Here is a 19,948-nt window from a genome sequence, read left to right as displayed (position 1 = left end):
GCAAACTCAATCGGTGTATTGTTTTTACATTATATGCAGCCTCATCTGCTTAGTACACATTCTTTGCGGCAGGCAGATTAATCCTGTGTACTACCTTATGATGACTCCAAGCTTCCACTAGACAAAAGTACGTTCTCTTGGCTGCCATGGTGCTCACAGTGCTTAGATCACAAACTTGCTAGGCAGCATCGTTTTTGAATTCTAGGTACACTGATCTGCTTAGCACACGCTCTTTGTAGCAGGCATATTAACCCTGTGCACTACCTTATGATGATTCCAAGCTGACACTAGACGAAAGTATGTTCTCTCTCCAGAAAGAACATAAATCGCGAGAGTTAATTTGACATTTTTACATTACATGCACTTTGTGATTTGGTTAGTGCACGTTCTTTGCAGCAGGCACATTAAACCTGTGCGCTACCTAATGATGATTCCAAGCTTCCAATAGACAAAAATATGTTCTCTTGGCTGCCATTGCGCTCACAGCACTCAGAGCGTGAACTTGATCATCGGTATCATTTTTATATTAAATGCAGTCTGATATGCTTAGAACACTTTCTTTGCAGCAGCCATATTAACTCTGTGTGCTACCTTATGATGACTCAAAGCTTCCACTAGAAAAAAGTATGTTCTCTCTCCAGAAAGAACATAAATCGCCAGTGTTATTTTGACATTTGTACGTGACATGCACTTTGTGATTTGGCTAGTACACATTCTTTGCAGTAGGTATGTTTACCCTGTGCACTACCTTATGATTACTCCAAGCTTCCACTAGACAAAAGTACGTTCTCTTGGCTGCCATAGCGCGAACTCAGTCGGGGTTATCGTTTTTATATTATATGCAGTCTGATCTGCTTAGGACACATTCTTTGAAGCAGACATATTAACCCTGTGCACCACCTTATGATGACTCCAAGCTACCACTAGACAAACTTATGTTCTCTCTACAGAAAGAACATTAATCGCCAGAGTTATTTTGACATATTTACATTATTTGCACCTTGTGATTTGCCTCCCACAAGTTCTCTCTCCAGAAAGAACATAAACCCTCAGCGCTACCTTATAATGAGTCCAGACTTCCACTAGACAAAAGTACGTTCTCTCTCCAAAAAGAACATTAATCGCCAGAGTTATTTTTACATTAGATGCTCTCTGATCTGCTTAGTACACGTTCTTTGCAGCACGCATATTCATTCTGGGACTTGTAGTTTTATTTTTAAACTGCGATATAAGCTGGAAACCAGTCCTTGGAATAGCATCCGTAGAATTGTCCAGCTCCCTAGTTCGCTGTGTGATTCCCTTGTTTAGTTTATACTTCAGCTTTGCATTCTGGGACTTGTAGTTTTATTTTTATAACGTGATAAAAGCTGCAAATACAAAGCAGAAACCTGACTAGATGAACTACACTTGCTTGAGTCTGTGAAATTTGAGTTGTCTGTCCCTGTATTTACAAAACTAATCTTGAGGAGAGCTTACAGTTGATTATGCTGTACAGTGGTCAATATATAACTAATATTTCAATTCAAGACTGAGGATCATTAATATCATGTGAGGTGGCTGGCCTCAAGCATGTGAAAAATTATGGGTGTTTTGTTCAACTCCCCAGACTGCAGTAAAGTGACAGTGATCAAGTAAGCATTGTAGGAAGCTGGCCTGGTGATTGGTGGACAACTATGATGTTTGCACCTTATACCAGGTCCAGGCAACCCCTATCAGTTAGTGAAACATTGTCTAGGAAGTCAGGACTCTCAGTGGTAGCTGTGTTGAGCAGCCAAACCTTATCTAGGAGGAGTGTAAAGCACTTGCAATACCACAGTAGTCACACAGTAACTTGTTTCACATGAACGGTACCATACAGTGTTGCAAAAATAAGGGTACTTTATTACAGTAACACTGAACTAGGGGTCAGATGTATCAAGCAGTTTTGCATTCGCAAACGGTGCGAATCGCAAAATGCGGCTGTTTGCAAAACGCCTTTCAAGATGTCTGAAGGGCATTCGCTGTGCAATTTTAAGGAATCGCAAAAAAAGCGATTCCTTAAAATTGCGACCCTATTTAGAGAATCGCAAATTGCCAGGGTCGCGAATGACGGAAGCACCGCCAACAGGCTGGCAGTGCTTCAGACATCATTCTGACCGCGGCGGTACAGCCGCGGTCGCCCAGCCGGGTCCGGCAGTTTCCCGCCGTTTATCCCCCGGCTGGGAGAATCCGCCATGGCAGCGCTGCAAGCAGCGCTACCATGGGGATTCTGACCCCCTTCCCGCCAGCCTGTTTCTGGCGGTTGTCACCGCTAGGAAGAGGCTGGCGGGAACGGGTGTCTTGGGGCCCCTGCGGGCCCCTGCACTGCCCATGCCACTGGCATGGGCAGTGCAGGGGCCCCTAACAGGGCCCCGGCCGGCTTTTCACTGTCTGCCTAGCAGACAGTGAAAAGTGCAACGGGTGCAACTGCACCCGTCGCACGGCCGCAACACCGCCGGCTCCATTCGGAGCCGGCTTCTGTGTTGTAGCCCTCCTTCCCGCTGGGCCGGCGGGCGCTAACATAGTTAGTGCCCGCCGGCCCAGCGGGAAGGTCAGAATGCCGGCAGCGGTCTTTTGACCGTGTAGCGACCAAATGGCGGTTCCCGCCTGCCGGGCGGCAACCACCGCCCGCCAGAGTAGGAATGAGGGCCTTAGTCCAGGCCAATAGGTTTTTATATAGAAAAATACCTTTTTTTAGTTTATTTTAAGAACCTCAGGTTCAAGATTTACAAGTAATACTTCAAATGAAAGGTATTTCACTCAGGTATTCTAGGAACTTTGAATAATCACAATAGCATGTACAGTTTTGACAAAAATGGCAATAAGCTTTTTTTAAAGTGGACACAGTGCACAAATCAACAGTTCCTGAGGGAGGTAAGTAATTGTTAAGTTCACAGGTAAGTAAAACACTTACAGGGTTCAAAGCTGGGTCCAAGGTAGCCCACCGTTGGAGGTTCAAGGCAACCCCAAAGTTACCACACCAGAAGCTCAGGGCCGGTCAGGTGCAGAGGTCAAAGAGGTGCCTAAAACACATAGGCTTCAATGGAAAACAGTGGTGCCCCGGTTCCAGTCTGCCAGCAGGTAAGTACCCGCGTCCTCGGAGGGCAGACCGGGGGCGGTTTTGTAGGGCACCGGGGGGGACACAAGCAGGCACAGAAAGTACACCCTCAGCGGCCAAGGGGCGGCCGGGTGCAAAGTGCAAACAGACGTCGGGTTCTGTATTGAAAGCAATGGGGAGACCCGGGGGTCTCTTCAACGATGCAGGCAGGCACAGGGGGGGCTCCTCTGGGTAGACACCACCTGGGCAAGGCAGATGATCGCCTGAGGGCCGCTCCTGTACTGGAGTTCGGTTCCTTCAGGTCCTGGGTGCTGCAGGTGCAGTGTTGGTTCCAGGCGTCGGGTCCCTTGTTACATGCAGTCGCGGTCTTGGGGAGCCTCTGGATTTCCTCTGCAGGCGTTGCTGTGGGGGCTCAGGGGTGTCAACTCTGGCTACTCACAGGCTCGCAGTCGCCGGGGAGTCCTCCCTGTAGTGTTGGTTTTCCACAGGTCGAGCTGGGGGCGTCGGTGCAGAGTAGAAAGTCTTACGCTTCCGGCGGGAAACGTGAAGTCCTTGAAGTTGTTTCTTTGTTGCAAGAAGTTGCAGGATTTTGAACAGAGCCGCTGTTCACTGGAGCTTCTTGGTCCTTTGGGTCCAGGGCAGTCCTCTGAGGCTTCATAGGTCGCTGGTCCCTGTTATATGCGTCTCTGTTGCACTTTTCGTCGAAGTAGGGAGACAGGCCGGTGGGTCTGGGACCAAATCAGTTGTCGTCTCCATCTTCACTGCATGGCTTCAGGTCAGCAGTCCTTCTTCTTCTTTAGGTTGCAGGAATCTAGTTTCCTAGGTTCTGGGGGCCCTAAAATACTGAATTTAGGGGTGTGTTTAGGTCTGGGAGGGCAGTAGCCAATGGCTACTGTCCTTGAGGGTGGCTACACCCTCTTTGTGCCTCCTCCCTGTGGGGAGGGGAGCACATCCCTAATCCTATTGGGGGAATCCTCCATCCACAAGATGGAGGATTTCTAAAAGTAAGGATCACCTCAGCTCAGGACACCTTAGGGGCTGTCCTGACTGTTGGGTGATTCCTCCGTGTTTTTCTCATTATCTCCTCCAGCCTTGCTGCCAAAAGTAGGAGCAGTGGCCGGAGGGGCGGGCATCTCCACTAGCTGGGATGCCCTGGTCGCTGTAACAAAAGGGGTGAGCCTTTGAGGCTCACCGCCAGGTGTTACAGTTCCTGCAGGGAAGGAGAGAAGCACCTCCACCCAGTACAGGCTTTGTTCCTGGCCACAGAGTGACAAAGGCACTCTCCGAATGTGGCCAGCAACATGTCTGGTGTGTGGCAGGCTGGCAAAAACTAGTCAGCCTACACTGGAAGTCGGGTATGTTTTCAGGGGGCATCTCTAAGATGCCCTCTGGGTGTATTTTACAATAAATTGCCCACTAGCATCAGTGTGCATTTATTGTGCTGAGAAGTTTGATACCAAACTTCCCAGTTTTCAGTGTAGCCATTATGGTGCTGTAGAGTTCGTGTTTGACAAACTCCCAAACCATATACTCTTATGGCTACCCTGCACCTACAATGCCTGCGGTTTTGCTTAGACACTGTAGGGGCTTAGTGCTCATGCACTTATGCCCTCCCCTGTGGTATAGTGCACCCTGCCTTAGTGCTGAAAAGCCTGCTAGAGGGGTGACTTACCTATGCCACAGGCAGTGTGAGGTTGGCATGGCACTCTGAGGGGAGTGCCATGTCGACTTAGTCCTTTTCTCCCCACCAGCACACACAAGCTGTGAAGCAGTGTGCATGTGCTGAGTGAGGGGTCTCTAGGGTGGCATAAGACATGCTGCAGCCCTTAGAGACCTTCCCTGGCATCAGGGCCCTTGGTACCAGGGGTACCAGTTACGAGGGACTTACCTGGGTGCCAGGGTTGTGCCAATTGTGGAGACAAAGGTACAGTTTAGGGAAAGAACACTGGTGCTGGGGCCTGGTTAGCAGGGTCCCAGCACCCTTTCAAGTCATAACTTAGCATCAGCAAAGGCAAAAAGTCAGGGGGTAACCATGCCAAGGAGGCATTTCCTTACAGCAGGGTTGATCAATTAATGTGGCACAAAAAGAGCAGTTCTGCATTTACAGTGCCAATGGCTCTAACTCAATTAAATACGAGACCTATTGCATCGCAAATGCTTGATAGGTCTTGCATGCAAGACATCTTGTTTATATACAGGGCCCTTGGAGCCCACCCACTGTTTACCATTTGTTCGCTTGATTGTTAGACATATTTGCTGGCTCCTCATTGGTAGCATAAGCTGGCTTCTCTGTTGTTTCACTTTCTGTTTATGTGTTTCCCCTATCGCAAAAGTATGGACTAAGTTCTGCCTCTTTGTTTTGGGAGTGTCCTTACATTGCTTCCACTTTCTCAGCCTATTTTTTATTCTACTTGCAGCACTTTGTAAGAGTAAATGTGCTTTTAAATTTTCTTGCTCCTGGTTTTGCTCTGTGTTATCTTTTGTGCAGCACAACAACACCAGCAGACCCCAGGCTGTTAGTGTTGCTTTTAACAATGATTTTAAAATACTTTTGTGCAATCACTATTAAGTAGTCACTTGTTTAGTTTGCAACAAAGTGCTTTCGGTATGTGTTTCATGATTTATCAGATGTCTTGGGCAAAATTAAAATATTTATACATAAAACCAAGAGTATTTAAATTGGTTAATGTTTGCCCAGGTTGGCTAGGACTTGTAGCCTGAAAATAGCACTGTATTATAAAGCGTTTTTTTTTTTATTGACTTCTGCTATTGCGCCTCCTCCTGGAGCTTAGGCCCGTATTTATACTCCGTTTGCGCCGAATTAGCGTCGTTTTTTTGACGCAAATTCGGCGCAGAACTAACGCCATATTTATACTTTGGCGTTAGACGCGTCTAGCGCCAAAGTATGGGCAAATAGCGTCATTTTTTTGCGTGAACGCCTTCCTTGCGTTAATGAGATGCAAGGAAGGCGTTCCCGTCTAAAAAAATGACGGCGACGCAAATGCGTCGTATTTATACTCCCGGGCAAAAATCACGCCCGGGAGTGGTCGGGTCAAAAAACCCTGCATTTGCGCCACTTTTTAACGCCTGGGTCAGGGTAGGCGTTAAGGGGCCTGTGGGCTCAAAATGAGCCCACAGGTGCCCTCCCATGCTCCCAGGGACCCCCCCTGCCACCCTTGCCCACCCCAGGAGGACACCCAAGGATGGAGGGACCCATCCCAGGGACATTCAGGTAAGTTCAGGTAAGTATAATGTTTTATTTTTTTTCATTTTTTTGGGTGGCATAGGGGGGCCTTATTTGTGCCCCCCTACATGCCACTATGCCCAATGACCATGCCCAGGGGACATAAGTCCCCTGGGCATGGCCATTGGGCAAGGGGGCATGACTCCTGTCTTTACTAAGACAGGAGTCATTTAAATGGCGTCTGGGCGTCGAAAAAAATGGCGCAAATCGGGTTGAGGCGATTTTTTTGCCTCAACCTGACTTGCCCCATTTTAAGACGCCCTAACGCCATTTTCCCCCTACGCCTGCGCTGCCTGGTCTACGTGGTTTTCTTCCACGCACACCAGGCAGCGCCGGTCTGCTAGCGCCGGCTAACGCCATTCCATAAATACGGCGCCCGCATGGCGCTTCAGAATGGCGTTAGACGGCGCTAAATTTTTTGACGCTAAACTGCGTTAGCGCAGTTTAGCGTCAAAAAGTATAAATATGGGCCTTAATGTGTACATTGTAAGAAAGATTACCATAACATACTATACAATGACAGGTCATACCATACTATGACACACCACAGCATACCATACTATACGACAGGCCATACCATGCCATGCCATACTACACAATGCAGGCCCTAACATACCCAATCATATAATTAAATTATACATAAATCCAAACACACACACATACACAAACACACACACACATATATATATATAATAATGCTGTAATATAATATAATATAATAATCCTTTTCTACAACAAATATACAAAATTGCTAAAAAAAAACATTGACAAACCAAATAGATCCTGCATAAGCAAGCCCTATAGGATTTGCCAATGCTTGTACCTAAAGTACCCAGCTGACCATTAGCACCTGGACTAGACTCGACCCTTTCTTTGGCCTCTGTCTAATACCCTGAAAGTCTCTAAGTGCTTCCCCTGTGCTCCTAGCAGCCTTAGAATTGCACTCCAGTGGTTGTTTAGGAACCAGAAGAAGGTTTGCAAGCTTTGAAACTTTTCTTACGGAGCTCAGAGGAACCCGCCGGAAAAAGTATCCAATCAGCAGCTCCACAGTGTCTGACTGGATTGGAGCTTTGTCCCGCTCAAACACCTATGAGGCTCTGAAAAAATGACTTAAGTCCCATTCTGCAATGGGACTTATGAAATCTTCAGCGAGCAATCTCCAAAGTTTCAGAACCCTAGTAGGACCAGAGTGATTCAGGTATCTGGCCCTTTGGTTCCAAACAAGCTACTGTATCAGCTGTGGCCCGCGTGGCGAGGATTTTTTTATGGAAAAGTAGCAAGTCCCATTCTAAATTAGAAACTTTTTCAAACTTTTTGACTTCCAGGCTTCATGGAGACTAAACCACTTGGGCCCATATTTATACTTTTTGACGCAAATCAGTGCCAAGGCAGATTTGCGTCAAAAAGTTTACCGCCGGCTAATGCCATTCCAACGCGCTAACCGGGCGCCTTATTTATGGAATGACATTAGCCGGCGCTGCGGCCTGGTTTGCGTCAAAATAAATGACTCAAACCGGGCCGTGGAGACGAAGGGAAGACTGGGGGTTGTGCGTCAAAGAATGGTGCAAGTCCATATTTTTGACTCCAACATGATCTGCGCCATTTCACAACCCCCATGGAAATGACTCCTGTCTTAGCAAAGACAGGAGTCATGCCTCCCTGCCCTATGGCCATGCCCAGGGGACTTCTGGGCACAGTGGCATGTAGGGGGGCCCAAGGTAGGCCCCACTAAGCCACTCTAAAAAAAACATATATATTATACTTGACGCAAATCGGGGTTCACATCATTTGCAGGTTCCACCTTCCAGCCGTGCGCCATTTTTGCCTGGTTGGATAAATATGGCACACGGGTGTTCAAGTAATTTTTTGGACAGAACCGCCTACCTTGCATGTCATTAACGCATTTCACCAGAAAATGACGCACACTGAGACATTATGACGTTAGCGGAGTCTAACGCCAAAGTATAAATATGGTCTTAGTTTTGCACCGAATTTGCGTAAAAAAATGATGCAAATCCGGCGCAAGCAGAGTATAAATATGCCCCTTGGTGTATTCAACATGGACTCAATCACCGTGAGCCTGAAATTGCATCTTGGGCCCTGTCTACTATGACCATTGACTTACTTTGGGTGCCTTTTCCACTGAAATATTTAAAAATCCATGGGCCAGATGTAGCTACAGAAAATTTTGCGAGTTGCAAATTGCGAGTCATACCGACACGCAATTTGCAACTCGCAAAACTGTATGCAGAAAGGTGTCTCAGACACATTCTGCGACTCGCTATGGGGTCGCAAAGACCCACCTCATGAATATTAATGAGGTGGGTCGCAAATTACGACCCCATAACGAGTCCCTGCACTCACAGGGATGGTGGCCTGCTGAAGACAGCAGACCTCCATGTCTGTGACTGCTTTTTTTAATAAAGCAGTTTTTTTTTTTTTAAATTGCAGCCCGTTTTCCTTAAAGGAAAACGAGTTGCAATTCAAAAAAATAATGAAACCATTTGATCTAATTTCTTCAGAGTAGGCAGTGGTCCATTGGACCACTTCCTGCTCTGAAAAAATATTTTCAGCGACATTCACGAAGGGGAAGGGGTCCAGTTACCACCCACTTCAAGTGGGTGTTAACTGCGAATTGCTTTGCGACCGCTTTCGCGGTCACAAAGCAATTCTGCATCGTGGTGCGAGTCGCAAATGGGAAGGGAACACCCCTTCCTATTTGCGAGTCGGATTCACATTTTGCGAGTCGGTACCGACTCGCAAAATGTGAATCTGCATCGCGATGGCCGTTTTGCATGTCGCAAAACTGCGTTTTTTGCAGTTTGCGACATGCAAACCGGTTCCTACATCTGGCCCCATATCTCTAGTTCCCCTTATTGGATTTTTGTCATCTTGGTGCCATTTTGCTTAATACATTTGTCTTTATTTGTATAAATTAGAGAGGGATTTTTATTTTATTGTTATTGTGTTTTGTCTAACTTTTTAAATGTTTAAAATGTAAAGTCTGTCTGATGTGTGCCATAGCAACCAGGGATTAAGCTCAAGTTTAATGTACTGAAACCTTTGATTTGACCACCTAGCAGGTTCGTGACTTTAATATTCGTAGGGGACTACCATTCACCCCAATTAATAATCCATTTTTCTTACAGCCCTTTTCTGGAGTTAAGGTAACAAGAAAGTTCATCATAAAAGATTAATTCAAATCACTACAGTTTTATAAATAGAAGGATTACCTAGATTTTCTAGCAGTTAAAACGGAATGATTTTCTTAAGTACAGAAATCCTGAAAATACATCTTCTGATAGTTCATAACAAACTTAAAAAGAAAAAAATAATGTTTGCAATTTACCAAATCCATGCTAATTAGAAAGAATAAAAGTTTTAAAAGCAATTATTAATAGAGTTGTGAAGATTTTCTGAAAATGACCTGAAAACTTTAGCAGCACGACAAATTTCTGATATGGTCCCATGAACAGGCAATATTTTAATGCTTCAGGGCACTTTGCAAATCTATAAGCAAGTGAAATGTGTTTCATAAAAAAATGCTTCTCGGACTTAACCCATGGACAACAACATAAGAAATGCAGCTTCATTCTCATAAATACACAGTTTGCATCTTTGATTATTAAAGTTTTTATTAGACTAAAATTATCTCAATTCTTTGCTGGATATAACAATGTGCAAACGAAGTATATTTTCGGGCTGATTTGTGTACCGGGCACATTAAATAGCATTGAGAGGACACGTAATTATATGAATCAATGATTAAGTTAGCACGTCTGGAATAGATCAGCTATGTAACATCCACAGCACGGCTAAGCAACATCAGTTGGGATTTTATTGCCTACTTGAAAGCCATCTTGAAGAATTATTCTTCCAGATGGTGTCTAATTCAAAGTCCTTGACTGCATCTAATAAGTGCTTAAACTACGCGATGTTAATGTAACTGCTATCCTCCAAGATTGGCCTTATCGCATCTTTCAAGGATCTCTGAGACCCACTATGTATTCTTCTGAGGGGAGTTCTGCTGGAATATTGGGTGGTGGTTGTGGCTGTCTGGAGAGGCAGTTGGCTGGGTTGGTTCACCCCAGACTGCAGCTAGTACTTAAAAAGCTGAAGGACCCGCTTCTCGATGCACTATGGTGGATGTGGTGCTGTTCCCGTGAATATCGTGATGAAGTACTTATGATCAGTCACAACCCGAAACTGCCAGCCACAGAGCTATAAATGAAAATGGTGGTGCCCCAATTTAATTGCCAGCACCTCCTTCTCTATGTGAGCATAGTGCTTCTTAATGTCTGTGAGGGCTCTACTGGCAAATGCAATGGGTGACCATTGGCCATTCTCGGACTGCTGAATCAGGACAGTACCCTCGCCAATGGGGCTGGCTCGACTACTAGTTTGGATTCCTTGGCAAGGTCAAAGTAGGCCATTACGAAGCCTTGGAGGAGCGCACGCTAGATGGCCTGAAATGCCTTGCCTTCCACCTCTCCCCACGCTCAAGTCAGGGCGATTTTTGTCAGATGTCACAGTGAGCCAGCCAGCACTGCCATGTTTGGGAAAAAGCACCCGCAATAGAATGCAAGCCACAGGAAACTTCACACTTCTGAGGAGGACATTGGTGTGGTGGCGTCTTTGATATCCATGCATTTTGCTAGGTCCAGTGGTGTAACAAAACTTGAAAGCCCCGCCTGCAAAATATATGGAGGGCACCGGCTTTCTGCTCCCCCCATGGCCTCCTTTTCCACAAATTCCCTCACTACCATCCTCCAACAGTGCCCCCTCACCTCTCCCTGACATACATTTATTTTTCTTTTTTGAAGCACTAAGCATATTTCCCTCAGTTTTGTGATTTGCACTGTACATGTTCTTTGCAGCATGCACATTATCCCTCTGCACTACTTTATGATGAGTAAAAAACTGCCAGTAGACAAAATTCGGATGTCTCACTAGCAGTTACATTAGCCACCAGAGTTATCTTGACATTTTTATTTCTGCCTGAAAACTTCTGGATGCACAAGCAAGTTAAATGCTTCTAAAACCATAAGTTATTTTTAAACAAAGTGCCCACACGAAAGCGAGTGCACCAGTCGCACCATCCTAAAACCGGCCCTGCCCCCATGCTCAGACCCAGTCAGGAGCGGTTCAGTCAGGGGCTGTGCACAGTGCCTGGGGCCCCCCTGGAGCTTTCGGGCCCCCCCACTGCAGGGGTTGCAGGGGCTACTGTTACGTCTCTGGCTGGGTCGACTTTGACACCGGTGCTTGAGAAGATGTAGCCAAAGAATTCCATCTCCCAGCAGAGGAACTGGCATTTATTCCTGTCGAGGGTAAGCCCTGTTTTTTCCTTTTCGTTTGAGGGCAGCTTGGATGGGACTGCTGTGGTTGTTGATGGTGGAGGCATGGATGAAGATGTCACTGCTGTCACTGAATATTTCGTTCAGTCAGGTAAGGACTTCTCGTATTGCGCTCTGAAACATCGACGCTGCGTATGAGATCCCAAAGTTTAGTCTCCTGTATCAATGGAGACTGATTTACAGGCAGTATTCCTGCAACTAAAGCTGTTGGTACCCAGAGTTAATTTATAGCTTCGTAAAACCACCTGCCGCCATTCAGGTCAGTGATCAGATCATGGATAGTAGGAGTGTTGTAACACTCCCTCTTGATGGCCGTGTTTGGTAGGTGCATGTCGATGCAGATGCGTATAGACCTCAGTTGCTTCAATTTGCTGGCAATCACCATGACCGATACCCACGGAGTAATTGGCACCTTCCAGTTCTGTAGGGATTTCAATTCGTCCATCGTATCTATAACTTTTAGAGCAAATATTTCGCTTTGTTCAAGTTCTGGTTCACTTATCAAATTCCATTCATCCCTGAGCAATATACAGTTCAATGCGCAAAACCTTGCGACTTGATCCGCATATCCATTTCCTAGGGAAACATAGTCTTGTCCCTTCGAGTGTGCACAGCACTTCACCACTGCTACTTCCCCTGGTAACTGAATGGCATGTAACAATTCTCTTATTCTTTCACCATTTTTCACTGGTGATCCTGAAGAGGTCATGAAGCCTCTCTATGACCACAATTGTCCAAAATCATGCACTATTCCAAACCTGTATTGGCTGTCAGTGTAAATGGTAACTTTCATTAGTGCAGAAAGTTGGCATGCTCTAGTAAGAGCTACCAATTCTGCCACTTGTGCAGAGTAAACCCCTTGAAGCCAAGAGGCTTCTAGAACACCTGTTACAGTACATACAGCATACCCTGCTTTCAATACACCCAGTGCATCTCTTAAACATGAACCATCAACAAAAATGATTTGATCATTTTCTTCTAATTTGGTATCTTTGATATCAGGCCTTGGTTTGGTGCAAAATTCAGTCACCTGAAGACAGTCGTGCTCGATGTGTTCAGCGTTCTCAATTTCAGCATTTTCACTGGGAAACAAGGTTGCTGGATTCAACGTAGTGCACCTTTTCAGCTGCACATTAGGTGATCCCAGAATTATTGTTTCATACCTTGTGAGTCTAGCACCAGTCATGTGCTGTGTTCGGGAACGTGTCAAAAGTATCTCGACTGAGTGAGGGACCATGACTGTTAATGGGTGTCCCATCACTATTCCTTCACTCTGAGTGAGGCTGATACCAACTGCTGCTACGGCGCGCAAACACCCTGGCAGTGCTGCTGCGACCGGATCCAAAGTAGCTGAAAAATATGCTACTGGTCTGTTTACGCCACCATGGGCTTGGGTCAAGACAGACAAGGAACATGCATCACGTTCATGACAAAACAATGTGAAAGGTTTTGTGTAGTCAGGCATACCTAAAGCTGGAGCCCTGCACATGCATTCTTTCAATTCAATAAAAGCATCCATCTCATCTCCTTTCAGCTCAATTTCATCCAATGCATCCTTCTGGGTCAGTTTCAGTAAAGGTTTTGCGAGGGTGGAGAAGTTGGGAATCCATTGGCGACAATAGCTCACCATTCCCAAAAACTTCCTCACCTCCCTCCTCGTCTTTTGGGGACTCATTTGAAGTACACTTGTTATTCTTTCCTTCATTATTCTCCGTGACCCTTTTTCTATTTGGTGACCCAAATATTTCACTTTCTTCTGACAGAACTGTAATTTTGAAGGAGACACCTTGTGTCCATTCCTTCCCAAATGGTTCAATAGAGCAATGGTGTCGGCTGTGCAGTCACTTTCTGTCTTGGATGCAATCAGTAAGTCATCAATGTACTGTACTAGGGTTGACTTGAATGGCAATTCTAACGCTTCCAAGTCTTTCTTTAGAATCTGATTGAAAATTGACGGTGACTCCGAAAACCCTTGAGGAATTCGACACCAACTGTAAACTCTGTCTAAGAATTTAAAACAAAAGAGAAATTGGCTGTCCTCATGAAGAGGCACCGAAAAGAATGCTTGGGACAAGTCGATGACTGAGAACCATTCGGCATCGCAAGGGACTTGAAACATTATCACAGCTGGATTTGGTACTACAGGGCAGCATTTAATTATTATGTCATTTATTTTCCTCAAGTCCTGCACAATTTGGACCTTTCCACTTGGCTTTATTAGTCCCATGATTGGTGAATTACATGGACTGCTTAACACTTCTTTCAGTACTCCCTGTTTTACAAACTCGTCAATGAGTTGGGCGACTTTCATGAGGGTGTCTTGTGCCATATGGTACTGTGGGGTCTGGGGAAAGGTTACATTGGGTTTTACGGTCACTTTCACTGGTTCCACTCCTTTCACCAATCCCACCTCTTTTCCTGTCATATCCCACACTTCTTTTCCGACTGTTTCCTGTAATTCAGCTGGAATGTCTGCTTCAGTGATCATCGGAAAAAGGGTAATCAGAGGATACTCTTCATCGACAGTTTCCATCTCATCCCCTTCTACACTGTCCTCTTCTTCCCCATCACTGCTCGTCTGAATTCTAATTCCATCGTTCGAACACATAATCGAACATCCCAATTTGCACAATAGGTCTATCCCTAACAGTGATATCGGGCTTGAGTCACATACCACAAAATTATGTGACCCTTGATAGTTACCAATTCTGACTTGTACTGGATCTGTGATTGGGTTCGTCAGGTACCTGTTTGCTACTCCCACTACTTGAACTGTTCTCCCTGAGAGTGGCAAATTTGGTACTTCAATGCTCCTAACAGTTGAACGTGTGGCTCCTGTGTCAACCAAGAATGAAACACGATGACCCATAGCTCTTCCCTCCACATACGGACCCTTTTGATCAACTTCCAAGGATGCTGCAAGCACACAATTTCCCTCCTCATCTGAACTTCCACTCTCCCATACATCATTTATTCCATTCTCGCTGTGTAGTGGGAATTGGTGTACTGTGTCATTTTGACTCATTCCCTGACCCGTGACCTGTTGAGGAAGCATTGCTTGCTGCTGATTCATTGGTGCTAAGGGTATTTGCATTTGCTGATTAGGTACCATGGGAAACTGCTGTTGCATTGGCTGCAATTGTGTCATTTGCACACGGGGCATTTGCACCTGTTGCGGTTGCATGGGTTGTAGACCCTGCATCTGATTCATATTGTTTTGAAAATTTGGGTTCGGACCTCTCAGTTTCGGTCCTCTCATAGTTTGAAATGCATTGACATCATTGTTTTGCTGACCTACACCTTCCTGCACCATCATTGGGCACTCCCGTTTCCAATGCCCGACAATTCCGCACGTGTGACATGGCATCACCTTCTTCATTGCCTGTATACCATTTGGAATCATAACGGTATTCAAATCAGGACCATTATTCACAAGACCTCCTCGGCCTCTGCCTCTCATCTGCGGCTGAAACATAGCATTTCCCTGTTGCTGCTGCTGCGGCATCTGTTGTTGAAACCCTTGCAAACCTTGTAAACCTGTCTGAGCTGCTCTGAGCTGCATCACCATCACCTTTTCCTTCAATCTTTTCTGCTTTGTCTCAATCTCATCACTGCAGTATTTTGCATAGTTCAACACTTCATCGATCGACTTTGACTGCCAACAAATCAAATGCGATTTAATCATCTGGCTAATTTCAGGTCTCAGCCCTTCCACAAACCTGAACACAAAATGAAGCATGTCCTTTGGCTCAATCGTTTCCGTGCCACTGTAATTTTTAAACGCCTTCAACAATCTCTCGTAGTACGCATGTATAGACTCTTTAACCTCTTGGGCTGTTCTGTCAATTCTCTGCCAATCCACATTTTTCGACGCAACCTTGGTTTTCAAGTGCTCGATCACCTTGTGGTACAAACTCATTACCATAGGTGATGGCGCACCTGTGTCCCTATCTCTCTCTGGTTCACTCGTTGGCCAACCTACAGCCCTTTTACAATCTTCCCACAAATCAGCCGGAACCACAATCTCAAATAAGGTATTCAGGTCTTCCCAGAGACACTTCGCAAGTTTCACAAATCTATCTGTTTGTTGATACCACTCGATCGGTTTTTCTCTCAATTTGGGAAAGTCGTCCGTAAAGGATTGAATATCGCACCTGTGCCATGGTACATGCACAAGTTTTCCCCCTGCTGTCTCTCTCATTGGTAACATGGTTATCAGATCGTCATTCTGTCGTTTTTTCTCACTTCGTTCTGAAGTATTTTCCTTCTTTTTATCCTTTTTCTTGACCCACCTGCTTTCCCACTTGTCTAAACATCTCCAGACCTGTGCACTCTGCAGTATCTCTTTAAGGTGTGTTTTCATCCTTGCGGATCTCATGTGTTCGAAGTCTTTCGTGTCGAAATCTAACCTGTAACTTCTAGTCAGGTGTTTAGTCTTACCTATATCAATCTCGTGTCTGTCTGCAATTTCTTGTAATTTCTTATGTATGCTGCTCACTTCTCTTGTAATCCTAGGGCACATGTATCTTAGTTCTTCCTCCGTGTATGATTCTAATCTGTTCAAACCCATTGTTCCCTCAACCAATTCATCTGCCTCCATACCCAACCTTATTTTATTCAGGTATTCTTCTCCCTTCCCGCTAGATACACTCTGTGGGGAGTTCAGGCTGTTAAACCATTGTGTTAGCTGTTGCGCGTTCAGTCCCATCAATGTAGCAGTTACGTCAACTGCCATTGACGGTTTCTGTAATGTTTCAGTCTGTGATGTTAACGGTACTAATAGTGGTGGATGTGACCTTACCACGGTTGACGGAGCACAAATTGGAATTGGACTAAATTCCGACAAGGACCCAGATCCATTTGGCAGTGCCGCTATCGGAGTTGTCTCTGGAGTGGTTTCTATGCATCTTCTCCCTGTCCCATTCTGTATCATTAACCCTTGGTCGCTGGTGCTTGAATTTGCCTGTATGTACAGTGGTACTGGTGGACCTACAGTGATAGGTAGAGATATTGCATCTGGATTCTGTCTGTTCCCCGAATTCTGTGGCATATTAATCCCCACATTGTGGTTCATCATTGCTGGCATACCTAACTGGCTTTCTACTACTCGCACTTCTTGTGTCTGCTGTGGGGGCATCGAGAACTGTGTTGATTCAGCTTGAATCAATGTCGGTCTTTGATAGTTTTGTCCTCCCTGCGCCATTGAATCGGAAGTCATTCCCACATTATGCTCATCACAACAATGCCTTTGAACCTGTGGCTGATAGTTATCAGCAGGTTTCAATGTTGGCACGTCTGGGTACATCCTCTGAACCCGTGGTATCCGTGGTGAGAAAGGCATGTCGGAACTGCTCGGCCTCTGAGATCTTCTCAAATTTGGCGTCACATTACCCTGTATTGGTTCTGGAGGGGCAGTACTAATGCTTGAGCCTTTTTCGCTTTCCACATATGGTGGTGGGCGATCATTCAGTAATTGTATAATGAACTCCTCATCATCTGACTCGTCTCCCCTTTTCGAGTTTCTATTGCACTCTCCCTCACTGGACTGACTCCTGTTTGTCTTACAGGTGGCTTTCCTTCCTTCCGTCTCCTCTTCCTCGGCAATCGCTGGAAACAATTTAATTCCCTGCAATACGTCTGATCTCCAAACCTTTTGTGTGCTGTCCCATCTAGCATCCGCTAGGGTCTTTTCTACTTTCCTTATTCTTGTCTCAAATTTCTTTTGTTGTTGATTTCTAGCTATTAGCTCCCAAATTGCCAATGCCTCAAACTGTGCTGGCCTTGGGGGTACTTTCATGTCGTATAGCGCAAACCTCAGATTTTCTAAAACCCTTATTTTAAACGACCCGTGGATAGGGAACGCTACACTTCCATGTTTTTCTGTTAATTTGCACCATTGCTTTAGCCAAAGACACGGCGCTACACCCTTTTCTTCAATGACGATGTAAGCTGGTGTACCCTCAGGCGGTGTTTCTTCTCCTACATTGGCTTTAATATAAACATCTCCCCTCATGGCACTCTTGAATGCTTTGAAAAATTTCATCTTTCCGTCTTTTGTTTTTCTAAAAATATGTAATCAATAAGTGACTTTAATTCCCGGAATACTCTTCGCTTGCCTTTCCCCTCCCAATTGCGCTTCACGGACTGCGTCCAATCCGTGCGCGACCCTTCTCACCAACCGACCTATCCCAGCGCGGCTCCTAGTGACGTCACACTCACACACTGCGGCTGACAAAGTCCTGCGGCTTGTCCTCTTTTCATTCGGCTTCACTCATAAACTAATTTCTGCAATATAACGCGAGCACTTAACCAAAAGAATAAAACAGATCTGTCGGTTTACTACAGGAAAGGTAATACAATCGCTTCAGAAACCTTAGGGATTTTTCACTAGCCTCGGCAGTTATTCCATCTTTCTCGGTTTCCCACTTTCGCAAGCAAAATTTGACCCGCAAACTTTACTCTCAACTGATCAATGAAGTATTCTAGTGCACTTTAGAATTCGTCATATCTCAAAGTCGAAGTTTTCTTTTACTCTGCAACATTCATACCGACTTGTTGACCACGCCTGATCAACCTATTAAACCGACCAGATCACAACATCAAACAAGTGTCACATACACTTTTCAACATACTCCGGAGTCTCTTGACCTCGCAGGGCCCGTCTCAACATCAACAACCATGTGGACAATTTTTCTGCTCAAAGCGCTACACACACATGAAGTTCGACGACTTCCCTACTCTCACACCTTTGGAGGAACACTCCTCTAATATCTTTTAACTCCTTAAATCCTCACAGACTTCTCAATTAATCTGCGGCGATAAGCTGTGCAAGCGCGAAACCCTAACTTCACTCATACCGTCACTAGAAATGCTGAGACCATTCTCATACCTTCATGTTCCTCATTCGCAAGCTCCGAGATCCCGGGAAAGTCATTGGGGACTTAGGGCATCATCATCTCTCCGACTTGTTTTATCAAAGAAAATTCTAACCTGACTCTGTCTATTGTTCGGATGGGGTCCCAAAGGGCTAAACCATCAATCTCTGCTACCATCTACTGATAACGCGTCCAGCCCTGATAAATTACCTGTACCTGGACACGTTGGAGGTCGGTGAATCTTTTAACCGAGTCGGGCTCTCCTCATCCTCAATAGTCGAGTCGCTCAAATCAATAATCAATAACTGTTGTAATTGGTAATTAATACTCAATTAATAGATCAATACAACACATCAGAAATCAATAACAGTTGGTATTTCGGCGCACCATGACCTTTCAGTCATGAATAACCACACCAGTTTATTAAAAGTTAGTGAATTTATTTCCCTATATTAACAAAGCTAGCACGATATATATGTGTCTCAAAACCAATTGATATATGTATATGAACATTACTAGCTGTCCATAACGGCAGAAGAAACGCAATCTACGCAAAATCTGAATAATGATACACTCTGTTATAGCAATGCAAATCACCAATGTGACTAACTGTATTTGACTAATTGCATACATTCGGTCAGCATAACAAGATTTCAATTCTTCATGATACATTGAATGAATACCTCGACTAACCTCTAATTAGCATTGGCATGTGGGACTTCATGCAAAACGAATTTAGTCAACACAAATTTGGAAAACTTCTAGCTAGGATCCTATCAAAATAGCAGTTGGTACCTAAAAGGAAAAACACAATGCATAATACATTTATCCTTTCATATTTACCAAATACAATCAGCATTCAAGAAAAGTCTTCGTCCTTCAGGTACCAGTTGATCAGCATGGGGCAAATTTCAAAGGGGCAAAGTTAAGGGCAAGTTTCCTTGCAGCGGCAAGGAGAATAGGGCAAAGTTACTGCATGGGCAAGACGGGGGCAAATCAAAGTTAAAGTCTCTAGGGTGATGTAGGAAGTTGGCTCTGTATGTGCTATTTCAAAGTAAGGAATAGCATGCACAGAGTCCAAGGGTTCCCCTTAGAGGTAAAATAGTGGTAAAAATAGATAATACTAATGCTCTATTTTGTGGTAGTGTGGTCGAGCAGTAGGCTTATCCAAGGAGTAGTGTTAAGCATTTGTTGTACATACACATAGACAATAAATGAGGTACACACACTCAGAGACAAATCCAGCCAATAGGTTTTTATATAGAAAAATATCTTTTCTTAGTTTATTTTAAGAACCACAGGTTCAAATTCTACATGTAATATCTCATTCGAAAGGTATTGCAGGTAAGTACTTTAGGAACTTCAAATCATCAAAATTGCATGTATACTTTTCAAGTTA

This window comes from Pleurodeles waltl, chromosome 9, assembly GCF_031143425.1.
Source record: "Pleurodeles waltl isolate 20211129_DDA chromosome 9, aPleWal1.hap1.20221129, whole genome shotgun sequence".
Classification (NCBI taxonomy): Eukaryota; Metazoa; Chordata; class Amphibia; order Caudata; family Salamandridae; genus Pleurodeles; species Pleurodeles waltl.
Note: the sequence above shows the minus strand (reverse complement) of the source record.